Source organism: Falco biarmicus, chromosome 3, assembly GCF_023638135.1.
Source record: "Falco biarmicus isolate bFalBia1 chromosome 3, bFalBia1.pri, whole genome shotgun sequence".
Lineage (NCBI taxonomy): Eukaryota > Metazoa > Chordata > Aves > Falconiformes > Falconidae > Falco > Falco biarmicus.
This window is the reverse complement of record NC_079290.1, coordinates 120969749-120997482: the sequence shown is the minus strand read 5'-3', so window position 1 is coordinate 120997482 and position 27734 is coordinate 120969749. Positions and strand designations below refer to the sequence as shown.

At 47.4% G+C, this 27734-nt stretch overlaps 1 protein-coding gene across 11 annotated transcripts in view; it reads left to right on the top strand.

Annotated features, from left to right (window-relative positions):
• The first annotated feature begins 8372 nt into the window (after positions 1-8372).
• Positions 8373-27734, top strand: part of HIVEP3 (HIVEP zinc finger 3) — a 114642-nt gene continuing 95280 nt past the window's right edge. For 4 of the 11 annotated variants that reach the window (XR_008820716.1, XM_056331377.1, XM_056331375.1 and 1 more), the window contains exons 1-2: positions 8373-8869; positions 27188-27282. The gene's annotated coding sequence lies outside the window, so the exon portion shown is untranslated. Of the gene's footprint in view, positions 8870-23510; positions 23638-27187; positions 27283-27734 lie in introns of those variants that run through there. The other 7 variants (XM_056331372.1, XM_056331368.1, XM_056331374.1 and 4 more) reach the window with 5 other exon arrangements.

Here is a 27734-nt window from a genome sequence, read left to right as displayed (position 1 = left end):
TCCAGCTACCCAGTAGCCACAAAGTTTTTAACAAGCAGTGGCAAGTAAGCAAGGAGAACTGCTGCCACACTCTGCTGCCCCTGCCCATTCGTTTCAGCCAGCAGTGGATGTACAGCCATGGTACATAGGAGATTTGTTAATTCTTGTCTCACAACAGCCCTGCTTCAGGGATGTTGTATTAAGTAGCCGATGTAACGTAGGTGAGCACATTGAGTAGGTGCAACGGTCTTTCATAACTTTGCTTCATTATATTTTTCCTAGCATAGTCTACATGTAAGATTTTACTGAATTTTAACTTTGCACAAAGTATTTCAGAGCCAGCGTTACTGTGCTGTGAAGTCGCATAGGACAAAGACAAGCTTGCTGCAGAAACTAGTTTTGCACCAGTTCTAACATTATTACTCAGTGGACGCATATTTCTACACTTAAAGAACAAATGCTGTAAATTTGGAGAAGCTGTGCTGTGTGCATTTTCTTATACATCAAAGAACTGAAATCCCCCCTTTACAAATGCAAAAAACCTCAACTGACTCTTAACTATAACGTTATGGTTGTTGCCTGAATGATGCTTTTTTTTTCCCCTTTTTCGGTGTTGTTAGGCTGCTGCCTGCTCTCCCTAGAGCTTCCATCAAAAGATGCTGCCTGTTGGTGGCCAAATGCATGCCCCCAGGTCCTGTTGAGTTTAGCCACAGATGCAAAACTTATGATGTTTTATTATTGAAGTTTGTTAAAAGGACACAGTCCGCTAATAAAACTATTTTGGTTTTCTATTGCTAATTCTGACTTGAAAGAGAGAATATGAGCCGACAAAATGTTGCAAGTTTCTTTATTGAGAAGCAGAAATGAAGTAATGCAATTAATGCAAAGAGCAGCAGAAGCTTCTGGTAGAACTCTCACCATGGGAAATAATTATTCCAAGAGAATTCACTTATGCGTTGTTACCTGCTTTACAGTATATGGCTATTTGTGGAGTTTCAGTCCAAACACAAACTGCTGATGCTACTGCCTTAAAAGTTTTAAGAGCTTCTAATTGCTGCTCAGTATACTGGATTTGGAAAGCTGTAGCAAAAGTTGTCTGTTTATCCTTAGGTCCTAGCAGAGGAGGCAGTTTTAAGGAATGCATGCCTGTTCCCTAAGCACTTTCTCTAGAAGAAAATAAGAGCTGTCATTGTCTGGCCCCATCCAGGCCTCGTACTCATCTGTCTCGTGATGTAGCCCTATTCAAAACTGCACTTCAGCATTAATCTAGTTTTTCTCTAATGAGGATGTATTATTCAGTGTTTCTTGTGTCATTTTTTATTTTACTTCTTCCCGGGGAGTCCAAAGCCATGTGCAGCTTAAGCTGTCCTGTTTAAACAGCACTGAGAATCTGGGGCCAAATGCAACCTCAGAATTACTCCATCGGAATGAATGGGCAAATTGTTGGGAAAACTTTCCTGTTTGTCTGTGTACAGAATAATGATATTAAAAGAGCACCCATCCAAAGGCCTGGGTGCCCAGGGGAAATTTTTAAAAATAGTAAAGCAACTTGCCAGTTCGGCTGGGGCAAATGAAAAAATCCTGCAAGTGAACTGAGTCCCTCAGCCCCATGGGGCAGTGCCCTGGCTTCCCCCTCTGCTCTGTGCCAGGGGAGCGGGGCTGTGCCGGGCCAACAGGTAGCAGGATGCTGAGGGAGCAGCCGGCGAACTTGTGCCAGGGGTCCCAGATGGGGCACACGCTGCCTGCGGCTGCCACCTCCTGCTCAACCCCTCCTGCGGGATGGTGCCTGCGGCAACAGGTGCAGCAGGATGCTGCCCTGGAAGGGTGGAAGAAGCAGCTGGCTCTTGCTGTGCATGGGGTTTGTCCTCTGAAACAAAGAGACAGGTTCATCCTGGCTGCGATTACACCAGTGTGGAGCGTGCACAGCATGCTGGCGATCCACTCAGCTGCACCAAGGCGCGCAAGCTGCAAGTGGAGGATCCGCATCCGAGGGTCGGTGGGTTGTGACTTAAAACCTGGAGCTCATCCAAACACTCAAAGCCCATTGCGCTCCCTGAGCCTGACATTCAAATAACATGGCTCCCCCAGCAAAGTGTGCACATCCCACGTGCTCCAGCAGCCTGTGTGGCACCAGCTTCGCTTTGCTGGCTCCGGCAGCGGAGGTCTGTACCACACCACTTCTCCCAGCAGGATCCCCGGGGCAGGCTGCTTGGCTGCGCCACCCTCTGCTGCTGGTGGTCGATGGCTAGGTGTGACGGGGCAGCGAGGCACGTGGTAAGGGATGATGGAGCAAAAAAGTTTTGGGTGTTACTCAACTCTCAGTTGCACTGGAGTAAACTGGGAGGGAAGGAATCGACACTGTTAGGTCAAACCCCATGTTTACTTTTACGCACAGCCTTTCTCCAGGGTGTGTAGTATTTTTTTTCTTTCTCTCTCTATTACCTCCTCCACCCTTTAAGTATTTTATTTATACTTTTGTTAGTTACTAATTTCTTTTGCTTGGTTTCCTGTTTGGTGCTTGGAAGCCCTGTCTCACTGCTGGTCACACATAGAGCTTTCACTCCCTGCCTCCTGGAGGCCTCGGGGTTGTGGGCAGTGTCCTGTCTGCTTGGGAATTCACAGTGAAGGCATCCTTTGCTCTGCCGTATTTATGGGTGTTTGCATGGGACAGTTGATAATTTCAGAGTCATGAATGATTGCGGTTAATTGAAAAGTGTTGTCAGGGTCAAAACTATGGAGAAACAGGTTTTAGGCAGCATGACTGAGTTCTGATGGCAATTTAGATAGTACCTTTTGTCTAAAAGGTGTGGACTATATACATATGGTGCTGCCAAAAAGGAGATAGGCTTGGCGATAGGAGGCTGATTTTACAAACGGGCATTTAGGATATCTGAGATGAGCAATTTCTAATGGGACGTAGGAGCTCTACTAGATAGAATTCAAAAGACTTTATCCAGTTAGACACAATGATGGCAATTTGTGGCCATTTAATTTCTTAAAAGCAAAATGGAGCTTTTATTTCTGCATGATTTTTGAGGGGAGATGACTTCTGTGTATATAGTGTCATTCAAAATATATGGTGAAAACTGAAAATATTTATTTACTTTTTAGATTAACACTCTTTATGTATAGACACCCATTCTGCTAGATGTGGACCTGCTCTGTAATACTTCGTTTCATGTGTGTTGATGTGGTTATTGGGGTGTTTAGAATATATTGGTCTATGTCAGTGGTTTACAACTTATTTTTATTATTATTATTTAATTTGTAAATCTTACATTTTTACAGTGGGGTGCAGTCATTTGCATGGCAAATTTAAGGTTCCAGGCACTGGATTTGCTTTTCTTAGTTACAACTCACAAAACCCTTAGAAGCTGCCTCTGGATCCCCAGGGCTCCCCAGGCACGCTGGAAATGACTGGCCTAAAGTTAATAGGAAGGTTGTACAGAAAAACACAAGGGAAGGGAAAAAAAACGTGCTGGAAGGTAGCTGTGTCCCTTCCCCCAGTGCAAAGAGGGCCAGCAATGGTGAGAGTTCAGGCTGACAGCTCTGAAGATGCTGCCTCCTGTCCCCTGGTGCTTTGCAAAACTAGGTTGGGCAAGTGAGAAGCTGCTCAGGTGCTTGTGCAAAAAAAAAAAAAAAAGTAGGGTAAGGTGATGTTTGAAGACACATGTGTAGTTTGTTCTAGCAGTGCAATAAGCATTGCTTAAGGCCCTTTGATCCCTATAGATGCTCATATGGCTGAAGGGAGAGGTCGCAGGTGTCCAGTGGGCCCTTTCCCTGGGAGATGCGGAGCAGAACCTGGGAGGCAGGCAGGGAGCTGGCAGGCTGGGTACCCGCAGCTCCTGGGAGTGGTGGTAGAAGGAAGGGGCACAGGCAGAGGGAGAAGGCAGAGCCCCAGGGCGGGGGTCTGTGCCCCCAGCAAGACCTGGGGGGGGCAGCTGGAGGCAGGAACTCGGCAGCCTGGTGATTTTGCTCATTAATTCCTGCCATGCCAAAATGCAGCAACCTCTCTCCCTGAGCACTTTTCACCGTAGTGGAATATATGTGCTCACTCGTATTACTCATAGTTGGCTGCAAGTTCTATTCGCAACATATTGTTTGACAAATGTCAATTCTGAAGAAAAATAATTTAAATTACTTCTTCGAGACAAAGTTTCAGATTTAACATTGAGCAGATGCTCTGTCTAAAATTAGCATAATGATTCCTCATGCCTGCTACTTACCAGGACATGTGTCTTTAATGTAAGTGTTGGAATAATAATGAAACTTTGCAGTGATTTTCTTGATAATTGAAGATTCTCCAGCAAGCTTTTAAAATGTTTAATGAGCACAGGGACTTTCTGAGTTAAGGAACGCTGTTATTCCCATTTTACATATGTGGAAAGTGAGATGCAGAGCTCTTGCGGTGCCTGAGATCCAGTACCCAGGCGAGCTGGGGAGAGCAGAGCCACAGAGGCTGGGGGGTGGGGTGGGGGGGGTGGGAGAGAGGTGGACCAAGGCCCCCAGGCACTGAGCTCCTGATTGCTGAGGTGATGGCTGAAAAGGGACCTGGGCTTCTGGGGCCAGCCTGTTCAAAATAAACACCTCTGGAAAGGTGCCTGGTGGGATTTCCATAAGCAGGGGAAGCTCAGCGCTTGTCGGTGGTGCTGACTGAGCCTAAAACTTCTGAAGAGCTTGTTTCACTTCTAGGGATTTACAGTTCAGTTGAAAAAGGTTGTTTATATATATATATATCTGAAATACGTTTGATTCACAGGTTTCTGCTGCTCCAGCTTTCCCAAGGGGAAGAATGACATGAAAACCATATTCCCTGTCCCCTCCTCAGCCAGGAGCATGATTGCTCATACTTGGGCATAGGGGCTTAAAGAAAAAGCCCCCAAAGCAGCATTTGTAAGTCCCTAGACACTTTCCCCAGATGGGAAGACTTTGACACAGAAAGGTGAGATGACTTGTTGGTAGTTGCACCTGACCGTGCTTTCAGCTCCTGTTAATGCACTCTAGCAGCAGGGAAGAGAGGGATGAGTTAGGGACCAGCTGGCAGCATGCAGAGCACCGGAGCACGCTCCGAGGAGGAGCACGGAGCACGGAGCTGGGAGCTCTGGCACAGCAACAAGGATGGTAGAAAAACTAATAGAGCTCAAAAAAAACCCCAACCAAAAACAAAAAAACCAAACCTCCCAAAACCAGGTGGGAGCAGTTTCAATGAGGCCTTTTCAGGCAGCGGGGAATTTTTGCACACCCGGGGCCATGCTGAGGTGAACAGGGGTGGGTGACGGATGGGCAGCCAGCGTACCCAGTCTGAACACCAGGGGAGGGAAGGAGCCTGACCTTTAAGTGAGGAGTGAGATGTGGTTGGTTTGACCATCCTAGGCCTGAGGAAGGTCCCTTTCCTGACTAAATGCTCCTTTCTAACAAATAATTTCTACAAAACTTCCAACCGTGGCCTGAACTTAACCCCGTGTGTTCCTGACCCTGCAGTGGGAATAGGTGTCCCAGGGGAACCTGGTCCTTCATTTTCCCATTTAAGAAAAACCACACTCTTCCACCTAAGAAAAGGCACCACCACTGGACTAAGGAACACCTTTGTGGATTGCCTTGAATGGGCACGATTACCCTGAATGGCCGCCTTTGTACTGTTCAGGGAAAAATACCTCAACCTTTTTGGGTGTTGGAGCACAGGCATCAATCTCCAAAACTGGGAAGAGGGTGTTTGGTGTGATGGGCAGAGTCAAGGATGCTGGTTGAAAACAACAACAAAAAAATATCTATAGCATTTATTATTTTTTTTTAATGAAAATCTTTAGTGTGCCCATGTTGGGTACTGTGCGGTGCACTTTAAAAGCAGCATTAGCACCTTGCTGTTATTTACATGAATTCCTGGGTCTGTGTCTTCCAAAGGGGAGAGAGTTTATCATAGCAAAGGCGCTGAAGCCTCTTGCAGGCATGCTGGGTGCCCTCGCCATTTCAGACTGAAAGGTGATATTTTAGTAAGTGCTTCCCACAGCCAGTTAGTTCATCCCCATGTGCAAAAAAAAGGAAGGAAGATCGTAGATGTGTCAGGAGGAGATGATCTGTCTGTCTGGCCTAGTAAAATCATAACCATCATGAGGCTGCTGCTAGAATCTGAGGCGCTTGCACAGTAACTGAGATGCAACTGATTTTCCCCCCACTGTGGCATGGAGTAAATGAGAGACATCTTTGGTGGCAGCTTTTGGTTGTGATTAGGGGTTCTTGCATTTCTGTCTGTGCTCCTGGGAGCTCTATTTCATTTATTACGCATCAGTCCAAATTCTCAACTCAAATTTGATGGAGAAAGTGGGTGCTTGCCACTGAACCCCCGGTTCAGTCCGGACTGCACTAGCTGGGCTTTCAGTGGCAAACCTGCTTTTGCTGCTCTTGGCCCATCAGAGTGGGTCCGTGCGGGGCTGGGTGGGATCTGCTGGGAGGACCAGGAGCAGGCTGGGGGTGCAGCTGGGGCTCTGACCCTAGCAACCCGGACGCAGAAGCTCTGTAACTGCAGCCAGCCCCATTTGAAAGTTTGCTCGAGGGGGAAACACACCCAATTTTGGGCAGTTTGGCAGGGCAGAGGCTGCTCCGCACACACTGCCTGAGAGTCCTTGCAGGCCTGTTTACGTATCCAGTGTCTGGCTGCATCTGTGCAATTCCTTAAAGACCTTGAGCAACTGCACCTGCTGGCACCAAAGTGACTCAAGCTGAGAGAGAGCGGGGAAGACTGTAGCAGCATGGGAACAAAATTAAACAAATAAAACTCTGAAGAATTTTTGCATCACACTCTAATTCTCATTTCTGTCCAGAATGAGAGAAGCTGAAATTGAGTGTGAAACTGGGCTGTTGAGGAAATAATATGCTCATAGAAAGTACATGCATTCCATGGTATTTTCTTGGGTTTAGCACCAAAAGCATTTTTGGGGATCCAGTTTACCTGGAGTTTGCTCTGTGGCTGGCTGAAGATGAGCCAGGCTGGTGTTTCAGTAGCAGGTTTGCAATTATTAATTCTCCTAAAAGCAACATGATATTTTCTGAGCAAATCAACAGCTCTGTTGATGTTCACCCGAAAAAGCACATCCTGCTAAGTTTCTCGTTTGGCTGCCAGTGTAATTCTTTCCATCACAGAGACTTTGTATCATCATTATTTCATTGTTAAATGACTTTTTTTTTTTTTTTTTTTTTTTTTTTTGTGCTTAACCCTGACTCTTGAGCCAGGCAGGAACATTGGCTTGGTAATAGTGGTTTTAGGGGGTGTGGGTGGTGTTCTTTTTCTTCTTTTTAAATAGTGTGGGGGTTTTGGGGTTTTTTTTGTTGGTTTTTGTTTTTTTTTTTGTGTAGCCTGCATTAGAAAAGAAGGGCTGGGATGCAGGTTGGCTGGCATGGCCATGCCAGCTATGGGGTAGAGCCATGGCTGCTTTCAGCATGGAGCAGTTTACCAGGTACACTGCAGAGTGGCGATCAGTTATCAAGCACATACTGACGAGCTGAGCAAAGTCAGTTATCTTGGCCAGAGTTCACATTTTTGCCAGTAAACGCCTATTTACAGCAGCACTTCTAATGACCGCAGAAGTAGGAAACATTTTGCTGAATGTGCACGTATATTTTAAATGTGAGCGCAGCCTGGGATGCGAGGCTGCCCTTCTGCTCTCCTCTAAACCCCCCAGCCTGCATCTTCCCAGCTGTCTGGCTGAAACCCCGGGGTTATCTCGCTGTGTCCTCTGAGCTCATCCCGGGCTGCCCGGAGCCGGGATCCCGCCTGGGAGCCAGGACAAACGACACTGGAGCCCTTTTGCCATGCCCACGTGGAGGAGGGACACGCTCTGTGGATCTTGCCTGCCTGATCATTTTGCCTCGCCTGCAGCCGTATGAAGGAGCACTTTGTCTCCCCCTTTTAGCACAAGAGCTCGGGCTTTCAGTTTGTTACAGCAGTGATAACTAACAAAACAAAACAAAACACCAAATCAAACAAAAAATATGGAAGAAGAAAAAAAAGGCAAAAAATTAAAAAAGAAAAAAGAAAGAAGATAGAAAAACACAAAAAAGAAAGAGAGCAAAAAAGGAAAAGGCAACCAAAAAATGAGAGGCCAGCCGAAAGGCGAGGGTCGCTCTTTGGGGATGAAAGGGGCAGCGTGCGGGGGCGCAGGGCGCTCCGCGGGGGAGTCGGCCAGGAGCGGGCTGCCCCGGCGGCGCGCGGCCCGGCGGGGGGTACCGGTGGGTGTGCTGGAGGATCCCCCCAGCGTGGCCAGCATCCCCCTCCCCGTTCCCCCAGCGCAGCCGGGGGGGGCCGCTGCCGCAGAGCGCTGCGCGGGGGCGGGGGCGGCCGGATCAGCGAGCGGGGGAGGAGGATGAGGATGCGGGGGAGGGATGGAGAGAGGAAGGAGGCGGCGGGGTGGCCGAGCGCTGGCAGCTCCGCCGGCAGCGCGCTCCCTCCGCGCCGGGCCAGCCTGGCCGGGACCCCCGGCCCCTTGCAGGCAAGAAACCGCTTCTGTGATGGAAAATGCCGGCTGCGCGGGGCGGGGGCACCTTCTCCCACCGCTCCCGGGCTCCGGCCGGGAGGAGCTTCGTTCCCCCCCCCCTCAGTGTCTGTGCTGGGGGGTGGGCAGCCTCGGCAGCAGCCCCCAGCCCCGGCCCGGAGGATTCCCTGCTCGGCGCCGCCAGCGCAGCAGCCGCCTGACAACAGGAAACAATGTGTAGTGAATGGAAAAGGGGGAGGCGCCGCCTGACCGACTTCCCCTGACATCACTGCCCAAATAAGGAGCTTCACACCGGCCCTATCTGTTGCAGCCCGGCAGAAGATCCCCCCGGAGCCCCAGGGCCGCTACCCCGCAGCGGCAGAGCCATGGGAGAACCGCGGCTGCGGTGCGGGGGGCAAGTGCAGGTAACGAGCGGCCGCGCCGTGCCAGGGCGGGTGGCGTGTGCGTGCTTCACAGCTCTAGCGATATTATTATTATTTTTTCTTCTTGTACTAGCCGCGGTCAGTGCTGAGAGGGAAGAGCAGCCGATGAGGCGTAATTAAGAGCACTTGTAACGCGCCGCGGGCATGTCTCGCTGATGAGGTCACTGCGATGAGTAACCGGGAGTTGCTGAATGTCGGGCTGCTGTGTACTGTAAACACGGAGGGATTGTTTCTCTTGAGCCGCCGCCAGCCGGGCCGGGTGCCTACACGGGCACAGGCATAAACTGCAGCTCCGCTCTTAATTGGCGGCCACCTCTAACTAAGGTCCTGAGAGCCGGGGACTTTGGCTGGCTGCAGCGTGTGGCAGGGGTGAGCTGGCTGGCTGGGACGGATTTCCTCCGTAGCACTTGCACGGGGAAGCCAGCGGGAGGCTGGGGGGGCTGCGGTGCGCGCAGGGGCTGTGCGGGTCCGCTCCGGCCGGCGCCCCCCGCCCGCAGCCCCGCTGCTCGCCGGGGAGAAGGCGGCCCCGCTGGGTGCACAGGGAAGTCTGGCCCTGGGGGTCACCTTTTGGCTGTTTTATCCCTTTACATTGTTTCTCGCTGCTGCTTAGCACCTGCACATCAGCGTAAAATGAGGCAGCTTTAAAAAATGGGTGCTAACGATTTAAGCTTCTTAATCCTGCTCGATGGAAATTAATAACGCTTTTGATGCACCCAGAGGTGTGATCAGAAATGCAAACACACGCCGAGCTGCTCTATGCAAATGTGTGGGTTGTTATTCCGGAAAAAAGGCACTGTGCATTATTATAGGTTTTTTCCTACTCGTTCTTTAACTAATTGGCCCACCATCACGGAAGCGCCTGGCACTTTTACCCAGTCCCACTCTGGCGAGTGGAAACGGCTGGGGCAGCTGACATGGTGATTTATGGTATGAGCAATACAATCCAAACCCTGCTCGGCTGCTGGAGGATAACCTGTAGCTTACAGGCTTTTCATTTCCCTGGTGGTGAAATATTATTAGCGTCAGTGCGCTGAGCCAGTTTTACCCTCTGCTGCCGGGATGTCCTGAGAGCCCCTGCCTTGTAACTCCCACCTCTCTTACTTCAGCGATCCCCCAGGCAGCTGCTTGTGCCTGTTGGGGACTGTCAAGTTTTTCTCACAGTCTCAGTGCTTCAGGGGCTTTTCATTCTGATCCTTGTAGGATAACGTTCACAATGCCATCCGAGTGCACTTCCCTGAGAATAGGTAGGATTCGTGTGGGGTGGGATGTTGTGATTCTGGCTTGGCTCACAGGTGTTGAGAGGCTCCAAAGCCCATTGCAGTGAGTCTCATCATCCCCATCCCCTTCCTGCCTTCCCCTTCTTAGCAGGCAGGTCTGAATGAAGGGGTCCTAGCAATAAGATTTCTTTCATCCCCAGAGAAGTATCATTCAGTGAAGGATGCAGAGATACTGATGCAGGAGATGGGGGGCGTGGGGTGTGTGTGTGTTAGTATGTGCTGCCCTGACTTGCTTCTGAGAAGGCAAGCTTTCCACCTCCAAGGCTTGCTGTTTGGCTTCTTGGACTGGTGAGGGGTTTGCTGCAGTCCTTTTTAAGGAAAGGGAAAAAAAAAAATCTGTAGAAGATTTATGTAAATGGTGCATTAAAGAAAAAACTTCCAGAAGTTACTAGTTAATTAATTAATGAATGTGTTACCACACAACTGCCTGCAGCAGGTCTGGGCTTCGTATCCTCTGGGACACACTCAGCACACACAGAAGTGCGGTGCAGCCCCTGAGAAATGCCTTCCAGGAGCCCTCTGCTCTCCTGGGGAGGCTCTTGCAGCATAAGGCAAGGGGACTTGCTCACTGTGCCTGACTATTTTCATCCTAATCCACAATGGACCCTTTTTTTCATGTCGGATTTCATGGTGTCAGAAATAATCCATTTCAGAAACATTTGTATGTCCCATTGCACTTTTAGCATCGTAACGAGGGACGCTCACAAGGATTCTTTCCCCCCTGCCATGATGAGTGGCTGCCCCAGGTGCATGAGAGGCAGAAAAAGGAGAGACAGGACCACAGGCTCTGCTCGTTTGGTTTTCCTGACTGAGGGAAAACATGTTCTCACAGCTGGGGTGAGGGGAGAGCAGACCGGGGGGGTGAGCAAACTCAGAAATGTTTGGAGTTTGCTCTTGAAAAATATACGGCAGCTGTCAATAGAATAGCTCAGTGTTCAGCTTGCCTAGTTTGCAGCGTGTGTGAGCGTGATTGGATGTGGGGGACTACTGAGGGGATCCGGTGGGGTGAGTCCCTGGAGGAACGGTTTCGAAAATAATATTTATTCTGAAGTTAACAACAAAAGCGCTGTTGAGAAACCTTTCCTGAGCTGCAGGGATAAGGCATCGCTGTCATGGGTGGTTTAGCAATAATTGGAGAGAGCAGGAGAGTGTATCCCGGCTGGGGAAATCACCGAGGCTATCCTGTTGATTGGGTGGCAGGTCATTAATGAGGGGCTCCTGGGAACTCCCTTGCTGTACGTCACTGGTGAAGTCCCATGGCCGTCGGGTAGCTCCCTCTGCGTTAGGAAAGCTGGCTTTCCTCCGGCTTCTTCAGTCTCCCCTGGTCACAGAGGTTCCTGCTGGCTCGTTGCTCGGAGGAGCTCTGCCGTCATAACTTCTGGCCACATTTGGCTGCACATGTTGAATGCAAAAAGCGTTTCAGCAGACTTGCTGTTTCTGAAGTGCTTTAAAGCATTTGGTTTCTTGGCAAGGGGGTTCAAACTTGCGGGGGAGGGGGGAACCTTTGGAAAGGAAAATAATTTATTTAAAATGTACATTCAACACGATTGTCTGTGACTTTAGAAAGGCTGCTTGTTAGTAGATCTTTACAGCTCTGCTGGGATCTGCAGTCAGTAGGGCCAGTTGGGATGCAGGGAAATATATATTCGGTTTTCCATTCTGCCCTTTACACTTGCTGAATTCTTCCCACCTTTCACTTGTTAATCCGGACGGGTTTCTCACTGGTGCTCCCTCTCCTGGGCTCTGCGGAGACCACCTTGCAAGAGGACAGTTGTGCTTAGTGCTCCCGCTGTGCCAGGACTCGAGTTCAAGCAAACGGTCTTTCCCAGACCTGCTCTGTGCAGGCAGCTGGGATCTCGGTCTCTATAATCGGTGCAGTAATCAGAATGGAGATTTTTATCCTGCCCGGCTCTAATTACATGCCTGTATAAGGTGAACCTTTTAATGAGCATCAAAAGATGCATTGTGTGGTGGTGGTGGGGGCTGTGTTAAAGGGACTAGGAGATTATTCAGTCATTCAAAAACCATTTGGTGAAAGTAAATGTGCAATAAATCTTCCTTAACCTCTCCATTGCCTCATTTTCTTTGCAAAGCCCTGAGCTGAGCCCAGCCCCTCCTCCCTAGCAAGTCCAGGCTGTGACTGGCTCATGTCGCACCGGTTTTTGCCTTCTGCCTGCTTTTTGGAGCTGTCTGAGAAAGCTCGCGTGCGGCAGGGTGAGGCGAGGCCATCAGCTGTGTGGAGCTGAAGGTGGGGAGTAGAGATGTCCCTGAGCATTTACTGCGTGGGAATCTTCCGAGAAGCCCTAAGAGAAGCAGTACCCAACCCATTTAAATACACCTAGATGGTATTTTTGTAACCGTTTTTTGTTTGGTTTTGGTGTTTTGGTTTTTTTTTTCAGTTGCATGGAGATTTTGGTTTGAGTGCACTTTCCTTCTGGGAACTGCTCAGCAACATTTAAGCAGGGATAACTAAGAGAGAAAACATGAGCGAGATCAAGTTTTCCTGCCTTCCCAAAAGTGACTTGCTGTAAGCAGGGACTGCTTGTCCCTCATTGACTTGAAGCCCATGTGCTGTCTCGCAGAGGCACAGAAGCATTTGCAGGGCATCGCTGCAGGGGCAAGCAGTCACTGGGACAAACTCAGAGCATCCTTGGCATTGTGGGAAACCTTGTTGTATATCAGCAACATACAAATCCTTATTGTGCAAATGAGGTTTTTGTTTTCAGCAGCTCCTCAGCCTCCAGATCCCAAGTTCTTTTTCCATGCCATTTATCCAGACCTTCCCTTGTTCCTTCCTTGGGCTTTGGAGGGTCACTTGCCCATTAAACCATTATTCAGGCTTTGCAGCCCTGGAAGGCTTTGGGCTTTCAGTTATTTCACTCTGCTTCTCTGTTGGACCTATAGATTCTAGTCAAGAAGGCAAGACGTGTCAAAATTTGTCTAATCCAGCTGAATTCAGACATAGGATTTGGGTTTCTCTGCTAATGTTGCTCTCAGGTGCATCAGGACCCAGAGGGGGTTGCTGAGCACTTATTTGGTGGTGCAGTTTCAAGGGAAAATCTCAGGAGAATCCAATAAAACTGAGCCTGGCCCTTTTCCCAGCAAAACTGGTTTTAACTGTAGTAGCTCCCTGAAGTCTTCACTGCCACGCTCCTCCATCTGGCTTGACATCCAACTTCTGCATTGCTGAGGCGATCTCTCCTGAAGGGCAGCTCACCGCTCTGCAGAACTCCAAAGGAACAAAACAGACACAGCTGTTAATTCTGTAACCGCCTGCTGTCACTTTTCATATGAATTACTAGTAGATTTAAGTCTCAGGTATACAAGGCCTTCTTCATCCTTGGGTGTATGAGTATTCTCTCCATAGCTCTGTCTGTCACCAGTGTCATGATGAACCATGAGCCAGCGGTGACAAAGGGACCCGAGGGGTGCTGGGCTGTGCACTGGCTGCATTCCCGATGCAGGGCAGGGTACAGTCTTGGGGTAAAAGGCCAGCTAAGTAAGTGTGCGACTGGACACGTGCTTCCCAGAAGTAACGTAAGAAGGTGGGTTGTGGGCTGAGTGCTTTAGAGGTCTGCATCACCGCTGGGAGTGGTGGTGGTTGTCTCCAGCCATTTCATCTGATGAAGGTGAACGGGAGGTTGTTGCTTTAGTAGTGGGGTACAGGGTTCACAAAATAGATTCTGAAACACAGATAGCTTCTAGGAGCTTTCACGGGCTTGGAGGAACACCCTGAGCCCTGGACTTTTGGCTGGCTGTTCCTAACCCAAGCAGCTGGGAGATGCCCAGGAGAAGGTGTTGGGCAGAAAGGCTCTCCCCGTTGCCTGCTGTTCGGGGCGAGGCAGTGAGCATCCTGAAGGATGCAGTGAGTGACCCGGGGCCGAAGCAGTGGGTTTGTCACTGACAGGAAAGTGCCTCAGAGTGTTCCATGAGGCATCGCTGACTCTTTAAATAGCTGCCCACAGGTTTCCTGTGTTTCCTCCTGCCCTTTATTCAGTCTTTTTGGGTTTGTTCCCTTCTGGGGAGATTTACTAACAGAAGTTAAAGCTACAGAAAAACTGAAGATGGAGCTGAGATGAGCTGAATAGAAATTAAAAAGTTTCATAAAGTTCACGTGTTTTGGAAGGCACTGGGATGGCACCTACTGCCTGTAAGACAAGAGCAGCTGCGAGTTGCTCACCAGTTGGTAATCTGCAGTTTTGGCACAGGGATGTAAATCTAATTAGCTCCCTTGGGGGCTCTGCAGCCACATAGAGTTCCATCAGCTGCAAAGGAGCAAACTCAGGGTGATTAGCTGGCGGGGCATGAGGAAGGATGGGGAGGTCGTGCTGTTCCTTGAGGGGATGCATCCCTTGGGAGGACGAGCATTGTGCTGTGTTTCTGGAGTGGCTCAATTTGGGAGAGCTTTGTACACGTGAAAACAGCTAAGGGGCTTCTTTACTCAAATTTGAGGTCTCTTGGTGTCCCAGCTGGAGTGCTGGTCTTAACTGGGAGGTTTCTGTTGTGGGGGATGTCAGGGCTGGTAGGGGCAGGATAAAGGGTTCTGTGTGTATTTGAACCCACCAAAAATCTATTGGATCTTCATGTATTTTAAAGGGGAAAATAGTTCAGGTTGTGTTTAAAAGAAAAATACCTTCATTGTGAAGATGTGGAGTGCGTGACTTTGGAACAAGACAGTGCAATGAAAGGTCAGGCTAGAACCAAGTGCAAAAATAGTTGTAGATATCTACAGAAGAATGTGGAGCTTCTCTGAGTTGGAAGGGAAATGAAGCTGGGTGTTTAATTACCGCCCACAAACTTGCCTGTAATGCTCAGGTATTTCTTTCGTGACTTTCTCAGGCTAGAATTAACAGAACCTGAAGAGAAGCCACTCTTCCCCACCGTTTCACCGCTCTGTTTATGTGAGAAAATTGGCCGGACACAACAGTGTGACCACTGTAGTCTGACCTAAGCGTGTGTTTCTTTTGGAATTAAGGAGCTCTGCTGGAAGTTATCCTGCAAGAATTCAGAAGTGTTCTGGCCAATATCTTTCCATGGAAAAGTGCCCGTCTCACTTCCCACTTCTGTAAAATGGGGTTAAAAATATTTTCCCTCCCTCCCAGCAGCATTGCCACACTCCCTCTGCAGCAGTTCGTAAAACACCACAGTATTTTTTCCTCCAGTGTGAAAAATGCTAAATAAAAGTAAATTGATACTATTTAAAATAGTATTTTAAGTGCTTCATGCTACAGTGGATGACTACAAATAACTATTAAAACATCATGGTAAAGATTCACAGCTACGGTTTGTGAGCACCCTAGGTTGGGGAAGCTACTGCTTTTCAGCCCTGTTCACCCAGCATCCACTCAAAAAACTGCCAAAATGGGTAAAAGGGATCCAAGAATCACCCAAGATCTTCCTTGCACTGCACAAATAGACCTGCCAGCAGCACAGGCTGGATCTTCACATCTGATAGCATCCTATGGTAATGACTCACTGTCTAATGAGTTTACTACCGTGGTTGGTATCATTACTAGGGTAATCCTTTTTAAGGATTTTTCAAGGAGTGTTTATTAAAACCAAACCCTTGCTGCTTTTGCAAACCTGCTTTGAATGGCACCATTTGCATTCAGAAACAGTAAAGCAAAGAAGGCTAAACCCATTACTGCCAAACTGAAGAATTTTTTTCTTAACCTTAAGGCAGCGCTGTGTTGTTTTGCTGCTGATGAAAAAGCCTGCAGTGTTGGTTTTATTATGTATTATGCAGGTTTTAGGTCTTTAAAGAAGTTAAGGGAAAGTCCCAGATGAGGTTGTTGGTTGCCTTACAGTCTCCATGGAATACAGTTGCTTTTTGATTCTGCCTGTAATTCCATGCCGTAGACACGGTCCGCTGCCTTTGTGTTTTGATCTGTCATCCACCTGTGGGGATTTGCCACAAAGTTAGAAAATGCGCTGTGTTCATATTTGCATTAATCAGAATTTGGAATTATTCAGAAGATAGGAGATGGTATGCCAAAATGTTAAACCAGCAGTTACATTTTTTTTAAGTAAACAGGTGTAAAGGCAGAAATGAAGTGCGTGAATATAACAGAAATCCTCAAATCCTGTTTCTTCTGAACTGGCGATAGATCCTCGCTGGCAGTGGGGGATGTGTCTAGACCATCTTGGGAGGCTTTTGGTGTGGATGCATCAGTTGTGCCGAGCACAAAACCGATCACACAGAATTCTAAGCTGGATATTGTTGTTTAGGGTTGTGTTTTTGTTTTTTTTCCTTTTTTGAACCTATTTTTGTCACCTTTATATTAGAGTGATACCTTCCTAAGTAAACAGTAGTTTGGTCAGGTACTTTAATAATTTTTAATGTGAATCAAGGGGATAAACATGGTCCTTTTTTACACGGGTAAGTGTGTTGAGTTCTTCCCAGGCGAAACAAGGCTCCTGGCTGTTGAGGACCCTGAAAGGACACAGGGACAGAGAGCTGAAAAGGAGAAGATGCTTGAGAGGGCTGTGGGGAGAGGGTGGGAGCTGGTGCCTTATTAGTGAGCAAAAAGTTTAGTTTAAAAAAAAAATAGTTCATTTTGCTCTTTTCTCAGGAGCTGCGAGGCAGTAAAGAGTTTGAAGCAGGTGAGGGCACTTGTTGCAGAAAATAGCTTTGGGAAGGTGTTTGCTGAAAGCCTTCTCTCTCGGTAAATAAATGAGGAAAGGCAGAGATGCCAGCCCAGCCAGAGCGGCGGTGGAGGCGGCGCAGGGACAGGGGGCGCAGAGTGTCCCGCAAAGACACGCACAGTTTCACACAAATGGAGACCGCAGCTCTGCATGCCTTCGACCTCAAATACCCTAATGAGCTTGAGTGCTGGGGCCGGCTGGCTTAGAGAAGCCCTGACACTTAGTACTTTTCTTTCCTGCTTTTGCAGCAGGTCTGTTTCAGAACTAAAATTGCCTCTTGTAGGGCAGGACACAGCATCTGCAGGGGTCATTTGTCCCACCTTGCTAGGCAGAGTATTTTGAATAGTGTACTAGGGAAACTGCTTTTGGAATGTGGTCAGGGATTGTATCTCCATTTGAGGGTATGCTATTGCATGCCTGCATGTCGAGTGTACCTGCCTGTGTGCCACCACCAAGACACCTACTTAAAAAGTGATATTTTGACTCTGTTTCCATCTCCATTTGCATTTGCGCTGGGGTGGCTACTCTGTGCTTGGGCTGTCACTGTGAGGAGTCATCCCCGGTGCTGGTGAGCCCGTTCGCATTCAATGGGCATGTGCCCGTGTGAGAGTGAGTGCAGGGGATGTTTTCCATTTAACAATGTTATTTCTGGCACCGCTGCTTTTTCTGTAATCACTGTGGAAACTGTTATGCTTGAGGGCTCATCAAGGAAACACTGTAGGTTCTTCTAGGGAGATATATATTAAGCAAGCAGCCATGATACTGGTTTCATAAGGGCTCACTTCAATTGGGAACAGTGTTTTCAGGAGATTTTTACTGGCTGTGTTTCTAATGGATCTGGGAAACAGTGTAAGTAGAGGAGAGCACCCAGTGTGCTGAGAAAGGGGCTGTTGGTGTTGGGGCTCTAGTGCTGTGTTGTATGATGGTGCTTCAGAGGAGGAAAAAAAAAAAAAAGTGATTTTTTTATTGTGAAGAGCAGAAAAGTTTGAAGATAGATGGGATGGTCTGGGCCCAGTCTTGGAGAGATATGACAAGTTACAGATGAACGTGAGTTGTGGTGACAGGGGTTTATTAGATCCGTTAACGGGTGTCCTGCTCTGCCACGGCCACAGATGGCTCTGTTAGACTGGTGTGGCTTCGCTGTGTGGCCGAGGCTGGATTTGAGATGCCAGATGTGCCCAGATGCAGGAGCATCTCCTGTGCTCGCAGAGGGAGGGCTGCGGGTGGGAGAGCCCATGGCCCCACCACCATCACACTCTGGCTCTGCAGGCACAGCAGCTTGTACCACACTTTTGGGGAGAAAAGCGTACAGTATGTAAGTGCTGGGAGAGGATGGCGTGTGGCTTCCCGTGCCCTGCAGCCTGTGAACCCAAGGCGCCATGGCCAGAGGCAGCAGTGAGGGCGTCTGTCAGCGCTCACCCCCAGTGCTGGGCAGGCTTCTCCTACTGTGGCATATGAGGCAGTAACGGAGTGATGGGCATGAGCTGTGCTTTACCAAGGTGCCTGATATTCCTCACAGTGTGTATTTCTGCATGGATATGGTAGCAACGCTGTTCACAAATGGGCAAGATACTTCCAAAGAACTTTTAAAACTGATTTTGTAGATACAGCACAAAGCAGAGAGGTCCTAAGCACCTGCATGAGGCTGTGAAGTACTGGCATTTTGTGCAAATGTTGTCTATTAGCCCTCACTAAACTACAGTTTGAGTTGTTACATTTCCCCAGTTCCTCCTTTGATGTAGAAATAAACAGTATTTCTCCTGGGTTTGTGCTTCACATGCTCGAGGGGTCATTATTGCTTGTCAAGTAGCTGATCTGACACAGTCCAGAGGCTGGGTTATGCTGCTGCTGCTGGCCGGAGCACACGGACTGGGCAAGCTGAATCACATCAGTTCACCTTGCTGAGCAGCCTCACCCTGGAGGATGCAACAAGCTTTGCTACACATCAGCCATGGGATAAACGTCTCCTGGCCATTTGTGTTTATTGTCATTAACCACTTATTTATAATCAAAATATCACCATCATACACTAGAAATTGCATGTATTGGAAAAACTGGCCACGTGGTCCCAGCCTTAGGGAGCTGACAATCACAAGCAAAACTCAGAGGGAGACAGTGCGGAGATGGGGGGAAGAGAAAGGGTTACGGTGGCCAGGTGTGTGGTGGATTTGCTAGCTTTCCTGTGGGCAAGGGTGTTTTATTTGTGGTACTTAAGAGTGCTCTTTTGCCTTGACATTTGTGGAAAGGCTGATACCGGAAAGAGGAAAGGAGGTTTTGTCTATGCTATACATATTTGATGTTTTGCATTTTAATAATTACCTTAATATGTTACTCAAACTCGCCTCTCACTTTATTTTGGGATCTCTGGAGGCATTCTGTTTGCTTAACACTCTTAAAGTCTTTACAGTGCTCAGCAAATGATTTATTACTGTTGATTCATATGGCACCCAGTACAAGCTTCATGGCAGTGGTGTGCAGAAATTATGATTCTTTCAGGACCACTTCACCCACCATTGAAATAGACTCCTCTGATTAACAGGAGAGTGGAGAGTGAGATGGACAGATTCATACAATTTGATGACCTCAGCAATTAATTATTTATTGAGCTTTTAATTTTGCATCCATCATTCTAGCTGTCTCCCCTGACTTTCCAGAGTAGTTTCACAGGGAGGTAGAGGATCAACAGATGCCTTTAAAGGTGGGGGTCTGCAGCTTTGTTTGAAGCAGCTCAGCTGTGCCTGTGTTAACCCCTGAGGCTCTGGGAAGGGAAGGAGCTAATACCTACTTTGCCCCTGGGTGTTTCAGGTCTTCAGAGACCCTTAGTTTTAATCCCAAAAAGCTGTGTTTTCCCCAGCACTGTGAGCTGTGGGACAGATGACAGTGTTAATCTGTCCTGGTCCTGGGGCCTGTATGTGCATAAGCTTCTTTTTCCTCCGGCTGTGGACAGAGAGGGGTTGCCTTGTTTTTCTTAGCATCTTGTACTACTTCCAGCTCGGCATGAAAACTCTGCTTTCCTTGGGTCTTGTGCTTCAGGGTTTCCAGATGATGTCTGCAGGTATCAGGAGGGCGGTTTTCCTAAATGCATGAGCAGCTGAGGATGTTTTGCCTTGGTTTTTTGGCTTTTTTTTCCCTCTCTTTTTTGAAGGATTAAGGGCGGCCTCAACTGGTAGAAGGACGCTGAGGTTTAGGATAATCTGGTGCTTTCATGACTGTGATTGTTTCCTTCCTTGCCTGTGTTGTTTTTCTCACGGATTCAGGATCGCTGTATCTGTGACACAGAAGGAGGTATCTCATAAGATACTCTTGGGATTTTCTTCTTTCCTTACAGCCAAGGACACTTATGGGACCTCTGCACACCTGATCATTTCCAGAACCTCTGGGATAGATGGGAGCTTGTGCGTAAGCCCCAGAGCTGCCAAGTCTCCTATACTTGTGCTTGTAGTTAGTGGCTTTTTTAGAAGCCACCGGAAAGATGTGCAGGATGGGAGAAAAGGTGATGTGCTCCTGTCCAGCCCTCAGCTGAGACTGTGCAAGATCTGGACATGGTGGAGTGGCCAAGCAGACCCGGTCCCTCTGCTTCATCTGCTGAAGGCACTAGGTCCATCCGTCCCTCCAGCTCCCAGCTGCCTCCCATTGCTATAATGTGGGCAAGAATGCTCATTCATCATTTTAGGGCAAAAAAAGCACAAAGAATTGAAGAGTCTCCATTAGGTGGATGTATCCTCCGACCAGATTGGGATTGTTTCCAAAAGGTCTGTGGCATGGGACATAAAACAATGAAGAAGGAGCTTTTTGTAGTAAAAGTGCTTTCCTCCCAAGCCAGACAAGCGAGCTGTTGAGTCCAGTTCTTCCACCCTCCGCTCTTAACGGGATGCTGCTTGATGCCTGATGAGCCCAAGCAGCAAACTGGGATCTGTGGTCAGGCTCGTCCCACTGCTGACTGCAGGCTGGCTCGGATCAGGCGTCAGTGCCGGGAACGGCACCGCGGGGCCCCCATGCAGGGAAAAAACGTCAGATAACCAAACCTCTTACCACACACTTTCTTTTCCTCTTTCAGAGCTACAGTATATTATTGATGAACTGGGCTCATTTTCTCTGAAAGATCCACTTTTCTCTTCAGTCTGTTCCGTTTGGTGCTACGGAGAGAGCTGATGGGAATCGCCACAATAAAATTTTAATTAAATGCCAGGCAATAATTTGCAGTGAGTAAATTGTGGTACCTGCAGTGTGCTGTTGACATCTGTTCACAGACCCAGAGGGCCATTAGTGACTTTGAGAACCAGGAGAAAAACACAGGTCCACTTACCTTGTTTTTTATTCTTTCAGTCTAGGGCACAGAGACCTATTATGTTTAATATTTTATAGCAGTGCATTGTTGCCATCCTTCCTGTGAGTCATTTTTCCACAAGAAACCCGTGCTCACTGCGTTATTTAACCCCTTTAGAGGCTTTAAAGGTGGATTGTAAATCTTCTGCAGAAATGGTCTTTCATACACTGTGTTTCTGCCACTGCATTGCTGCACAGTGCCAGGAAGCAAAAGCTGCTTTAATGTTCAGCAATCTGCATGCTCAGGGAAGGCCGGCAGCGCACCGGGGGATGGCACAGACATCCCAAAATCACTTGGAGGCTCAGGCTCAGGTCTGAAGCTCTGACCCAGGCTGCACTCCTCTTGTGTGGTGCTGTTTCCCCCTCGTCTGAGTCCACTGGAGCCCAAAATGTAGGTTATGATGATAGTGAAAATCTGCACCCTGAAAAGGAGTGTTTCCAACCTGATAGTGCGAGGACATTTGTCCAGCCTTGAGATGTTTCAAGTGATGGGATGAACCATGGTGGGATTTCCTGATGTTCATACAGCTCTTCCCTTCTCCTGTTTTGCCCCATCCCATCAAGATATGATGTATGTGCCTGTGCAGGTACCTCTGGACTCTGACTTTCACGTGCTTGTAGTTTTGTCCGTCCCCCCTCAAAACATCTCCAATGGCTTTGCCTAGTGGTACCTTGAGGTCTTTCCAGGTTTTAGTTGAAGAAAGTGAGTCACTAATTGTTTTTGAGCATCCCTTGTGTTTTCTCTATGTTTCTGACCAAAGAACCTGGACCTGGGCACAATTACATGTTGTTTTACTGATTTTCAGCAGAGCTCTGCTATGCAGCCTCATGGGTTTGAGGACAAAAATATACACGGGTTTCATTTAAATAACTGTAGTGGAAACTTTCTATGGAAAGAAGATACCCCAAAAAGCCCCTGAAAGAACAAAGTAATTGCCTTACAGAATGACTTCCTTTTGCTGCATTGTTTTCCGTTTGCATCAGCCGTTTGTCTCCTTTGGGCTGTGCAGTTGTGGTTCTTCGGTGTGTCATCCAGCAAAAGTACAGCAGAACTTCTGTGCAAAGAAAAGAATTACTACTTTTTTTTTTTTCTCTCATAAGGCAAAAAAAAAACCCCAGCTGCACTTTCTATAAATTGGGTCCATGACATGAGTGGAATTTAAAAATTACAATTAGTCTTGGACACTGTGCTCAAGGTTACATTTTTGTGTTGTCCTTCAGATGGGGAGGTTGAAGAAAGTGAGTGGTAGCACAGGAACTGCTAATAGGTGAGACAAAAATGCTGTGCCACTTCAGCACATGCCATGTGGAGAAGTGCTTCTATTTACCATGCTGCAGCTAAGAGAGCCTGTCTTGTCATAGAGTGGCTCTACCTGGCTGCTAAACCCTCACACCCCCTGAAGGTTGGGGTTTCTGCTCTGGACATCGGTGGGGCTGCACGGACCCTTGCAGGGGACTACGGGAGGTGTGATCTCTCCCCTTCTGCTGATGAGGTGGGAAGGTTGGTGTGAGCTTTCTTGTTGCTGGCTCTTGGGAGGAGCCTGGATAGTTGTATTTTGGAGGCTGGAAAGTGAAATTTCTCATTTTGTGCTGCTAGGCAGTTGAAGCAAAGATTTTTATCTTAATGAGTCATTAGTACATATGTTTGGCCATTTATTTTTTAGTGAAATAGTTTTCTATGTGATGCTTTCTCCTCAGAGATGGGGGCCAGTGTTCTGCAAAGGGATTCTGTTTCCATTTTCACTCTTCTGTAGCTGGTTACATCCTAAACGTAACTCTCATGAACTGCTGGTTCACTCACAGCTCACAGTCTCACTCCACTTTCTTTAGTTCAGCAGAGTACTTTTACTCTGCAAAAGTGTCAAAAAGTTAAAGTGCCTCACACTTACCCATACCTGTGACTTTCTTTGCTCCTCTTAATGATTTCTAAAGGCAAAGGTCATGCTTTTTAACATCTTGAAAAACTCTTAAAATACCATACTGAAGTAAAGTAAAACCAAGAAATGTGCCACATGAATAATTTTTCTGTTGTTCTTGACACGCTGTTGATACGGCTGTGGGAAAGATGAATGAATAGCTGTAGAAACTGCCATAGACACTATGTCATGCTTGACAGCAGATTTCTTTTGAGAACATTGTGTTTAGAATGTGTTATACAACACTTGGGGAAGGGGGAGGGGGATGGGGGCTGCAGATCTCCTGAGGGTCTTCAAGTCAAGACATCACTGTGCTTGTGCTATCCGCTGCATGGGCTGGGTTGGAGAGGCAGGTTGATGGGTCCCTGCCACGGCGAGGTTCGAGCTGCCTGCCTGAGGATGTGCATCCTGTCCCCTGCGGGGAGGTGACTGATGGGGTTGCTTCCCACCCTTTCGTACCACCTGTTTGCTGAAGCACTTGGTTTCAACTTGGAGTAGCCTACTGAGCAAATGCCAGAAGATGAGAAAGACAAGACCTTCTGGTCTCCTCGGTCTTCCAAAAAGATGGAGCCCAATAAGGTCAGAGGTGTGTGTTTGGAGGAGAACCCCGAGAAATTTCCTTCTCAGCTGCTAATCGCTGATTTCAGAGCACCATAAGCTGCTGGACTTGTTTTTTCCTTTTTATACTTGTTTGTGGCTTGCAGTACCTTATGCTGAAAGTGCATCTCATTCACCTCAGAGACCACAGCTTCGGGCTTCTGCATGGCTTCTTGCTTCCTGCCTGGGAATGTGAAAATAAATGTTGATGGTGGGTTTAGAAGAGGTGTGTGGAAAACAAAGAACCAGCTTGGAGAGATTCTCCGAGTTTTCCCAAAGCAAGCAATCTGTGCTCTGTGGCAGGCTGATTTCACCTGTAGGCACTGGCTCCCTGTGGGTGAGCAGTTATCCCAGCCTGGCAGTGTGGTCGGTCTGTCATTACGTGGGTTTTCATTTAATTCCCTAGAAGATGACAAGAAAGTCCTGGTTAGGCATGATCTTAATCTTGACATTGATGTTAATTAATCCTGATACTCTCATAACAATGAATGAGGCCAGGCAGGAAATGAGCAAAAAAAGAAAAAAATCTCTGATTTCACACTTTGGGGTGTGGGGTGGGAAAGCTTTGAAGATGTTGTGTTCCTTCTGCAGTATAATATATTAACTTTTTTGGGTTTGGCTCATGAAGTACTCTTTTTCCCTCACCCTTAGAAGCATCGGATGTAATTAAGCTCAGAAGCAATGGCCCTTTCCAGCTCTTTCCTGTCAGCAGGGTGAAATAGCACATAAATGGGGGAATTATTTTTTTTTTTTTCTTCTTAGTGGGGGAATAGCCACTACAGAAATTCAGTTCCTTGCTGCTGTGCTACCTCCTGAGAACTGCAGCTTTGCTGGTACCTGTTCTCAGCTGCTGAACCAAGACCCTGGGTGCTTTCAGTTGCTCGTTTAATTGACTTGTCCTGCAAGTCCATTTGGGACGCAGCACTGGTGTGGGGAGACAGGATGAAATCCTGCCAACAGTGCTGCAGAAACCCACTGCTTTGTAAGAAAGCAGAGCTGAACGGTGTGTTATCACCCTGTTCAGAGTCGTGGCAAAGGAGACTTGCCAGATATCTCCATGCTAGACTAGTTACGTGATTTACAAAGTTGTTTTCAACCCAAAATAGAGATTTTCTTGCCCTCTAAATGGTTTTGCAAGCTTTTATTCAACAAGAAAGGAGAAGCAGCAAGGCCCTTCCCTCTCCACAGAGGATGGCCAGAGGAGCGAGTTGCCATTGTCTTCCAGAAATGCATAGTGCAAGGTTACAGGAGCCCCGACCCTCCTCTGGCTTAGTGAGGGCAGCCAGGCTGGGATGTGAATTTTTAACCTGTGTTCAAACTGCTTTCCCAGAGTCACTGCCTGAAGACAGAAAGCACGCAGCCTCGTTAGAGAGGATGATAACAGCTACTTTATCTGCAGTGCCTGGACCGCTGGTGTTTTTCTTTCCCTTTTTCCTTTTAATCTGATATTCTTTGTTCAAAACCCAGAAGGGGCAGATGCCTCCCAGTTAAGACTGATGCGGCTTATCAGTATAAGTCTGCCTGCTATTTCACAGGATGTTCCCCAGCTAAATTGGGGTAAAGGCTGGAGCTTCAGCTTGTCAAAGACAGTGCAAAAAGAAATCTGTTTAAATGTTTGTGCATCAGCAAGGTGGCAAGGCCAGCATGTATTCCCACTAGCATTTCAGCTGCTCTTTGTGATTAGAGATGCCTTGGAGAAGCCTCCGTGGCAGAGGAGTGACATGACAGTAATACTTTGCTAAAGCCAGGACAGTTTTGCACTAGTTAGCATCACTCTGTGCTTCTGAAATGCTCTCTTTATTAGTTTTTTGGTTTGTTTGCTTTTTTTTTTTCTTTCCTATTAAAATGAAAATTCATTTCTCTTAAAAGCATCTGTAATGCCTGTTCTGGCACTGGATTTTCCTAGCTTATCTACAGCCAGGTGGCAGTGAGGACTTAATGATGCTGGGAAGTAGCAGTGGTTTCAAAGAGCCCCTTTTGGTCTCTTGAGATCACTGGTGAAGATCTCTGCACATGCTAGAGACTGCCTGTTCTCTGCGGGTGGGGAGGGAAGATCAAGTGGCCTGGGGGCGAGTGGCCCCCTGCCGCTTGAAGGAAGCTGTGAGACCCTTTGCCAGCCCAGGTGAGGTGCCTGTTGCATCCTCTGCTGCGGCTGTCAGCAGCCTGCCAGACTGGGGGAGCAGCTTATTATAAATCTATTTTTGCACTCAATGAAAATGGCTGATGAGCAAAAGCAAATATTTTAGCTATCAAACTCCTGCCCTCCAGCCCCATCTTTATTCTGTGCAGGTTGCTTGTAATAAGAAATTAGGGCTCTGATCATTTACGTTGCGGTCTTTCACCTGCGAATGAGTATTTTGCATGTCATGTGGGAAGGCAGATTTGTTCAAAAATAAAACTGTTTTGAGATCCTATTATGTACGGCCACAAGCAGGGCATCTGCAAATATTTGAGTGAGACCTCTCTTGAATATGCTTTAATAATTCCCTAAGCAGAAAGGTCATTTTGAGATCGCACCACTGGACAGGGCTTTTCTTTTATTGTGGCAGAGCCTCTATGACATTGGCATGTGACTTGGTCTCTTCAAATCTGTTCCTTCTCCACAATATTGACACAGTAATACTTCTTTCCCCTACCTGGTCTGTGTGGGAAGACTGGCTGGGCTGCCTGTGTGGGTCGTGTGGTGGATGGGGCCACGGCCTCAACTGTTGTAATATTGTTAATAAATTAACAGTGGGTTATGTAGGTTTGGCTGGACTGTCTTTGGGTTGCTTCCTACATTTTTTTTACCCTTTGAAACAAAAAAAATTAACACTTCAATGTGTAGCCATCTCCTCTGCGCCCTTTCCTGATGGACAGTCCCTTAATTTAGCTGATCTGAATGCTGGAGAGCCTGCAGCCGTCCTTGAATTTCTATCTGAGTGCTTTTCTTCCCGTAGTCAGGAAGCTCTTCCTGGTGGCTAACCCATGTTCCTTGGTGCAATTTAAGACTATATCTTGTGCTACTCTTGACAAGCCAAGAAGATGGTTTATTTCTTTCTGTCGTGGCCCTCTTGGTGTGTTTGAGGACCATTACAATGCCTCCCTGTCATCTTTACTTTTTGGTCCAGGCTAACCTAAATTCTCAGCTCCCCCCTTGATTTTCCAGTCTGTGCTTTCTTGATCTCTGATCATTCTTGCTGTCTGCATGGGACTTTCCCTACAACTTTATTGAAATGCCGTGTCCAATATCAGAACTTCAGCAGTGCTACATACATTAAAAGTTCCCTTTGTGTATCTTGTGAGCAGTATACCTATGTATTGCAGTGTAGTGTTTGGTTTTATTGCAGTAACATGACGGTGTTCAGCTCCTGTTTGCTTTGTGATCCGTGGTAATCCTGAGATCCTTTTCCCCAAAAAATAACCTTTGTGAGCTGGTATTTATTTCTCTTGTGACCATGTCATTGATTATTCCTGTCTTAGCACTGTTCACCCGTTGTTCCTGAATTGTCTTTTTCTTTTTCTCTCTCTCTTTTTTTTTTTTTTTTTTTTTTTTCCAGACCATTTCTACAATTTATCAAGATCATTTTGAATCCTAATCCTGGCCTCCGAAGTACTTGCAGCTTGTCCCAGCCTGGTATCAGCAGCAATTTTAGTAAGCATGCTATGTTCCATCATTCAAATCAATTATAAAGATACCAAATTGTGCTAGAGCTAGGACATCTTAGACACTCACTTGATATGTCTTTCCCTTTGCCAGTACGTACTGTGGCAGTATCCTGCAGTGCTGTGTTTGCTTTACAAAAGGCAATGCAGCTCCCAAGGATGATGAGATTTGTGACATTTATACCCCAAAGTGAGAGATTTCATCGGCCCCTTTGAGGATTTGTAATGAGAAATAAGCTTATTTGCCATATCACAGCAGTCTGGACGAGTAGAAGTGATGCTTTCTTGGAAAACCAGCAAGTCCGCTTTTCCCAATGTATTGGTTACAGTTTTCTTATTTCCTACAATCTCAATGGAAAAAAACACCTTCTGTTCACACCTCGTAGCTGCCCTTTTACAAATACTTGCTTATTAAAGAGTGTTTGGGGCTGAGACCCGGAG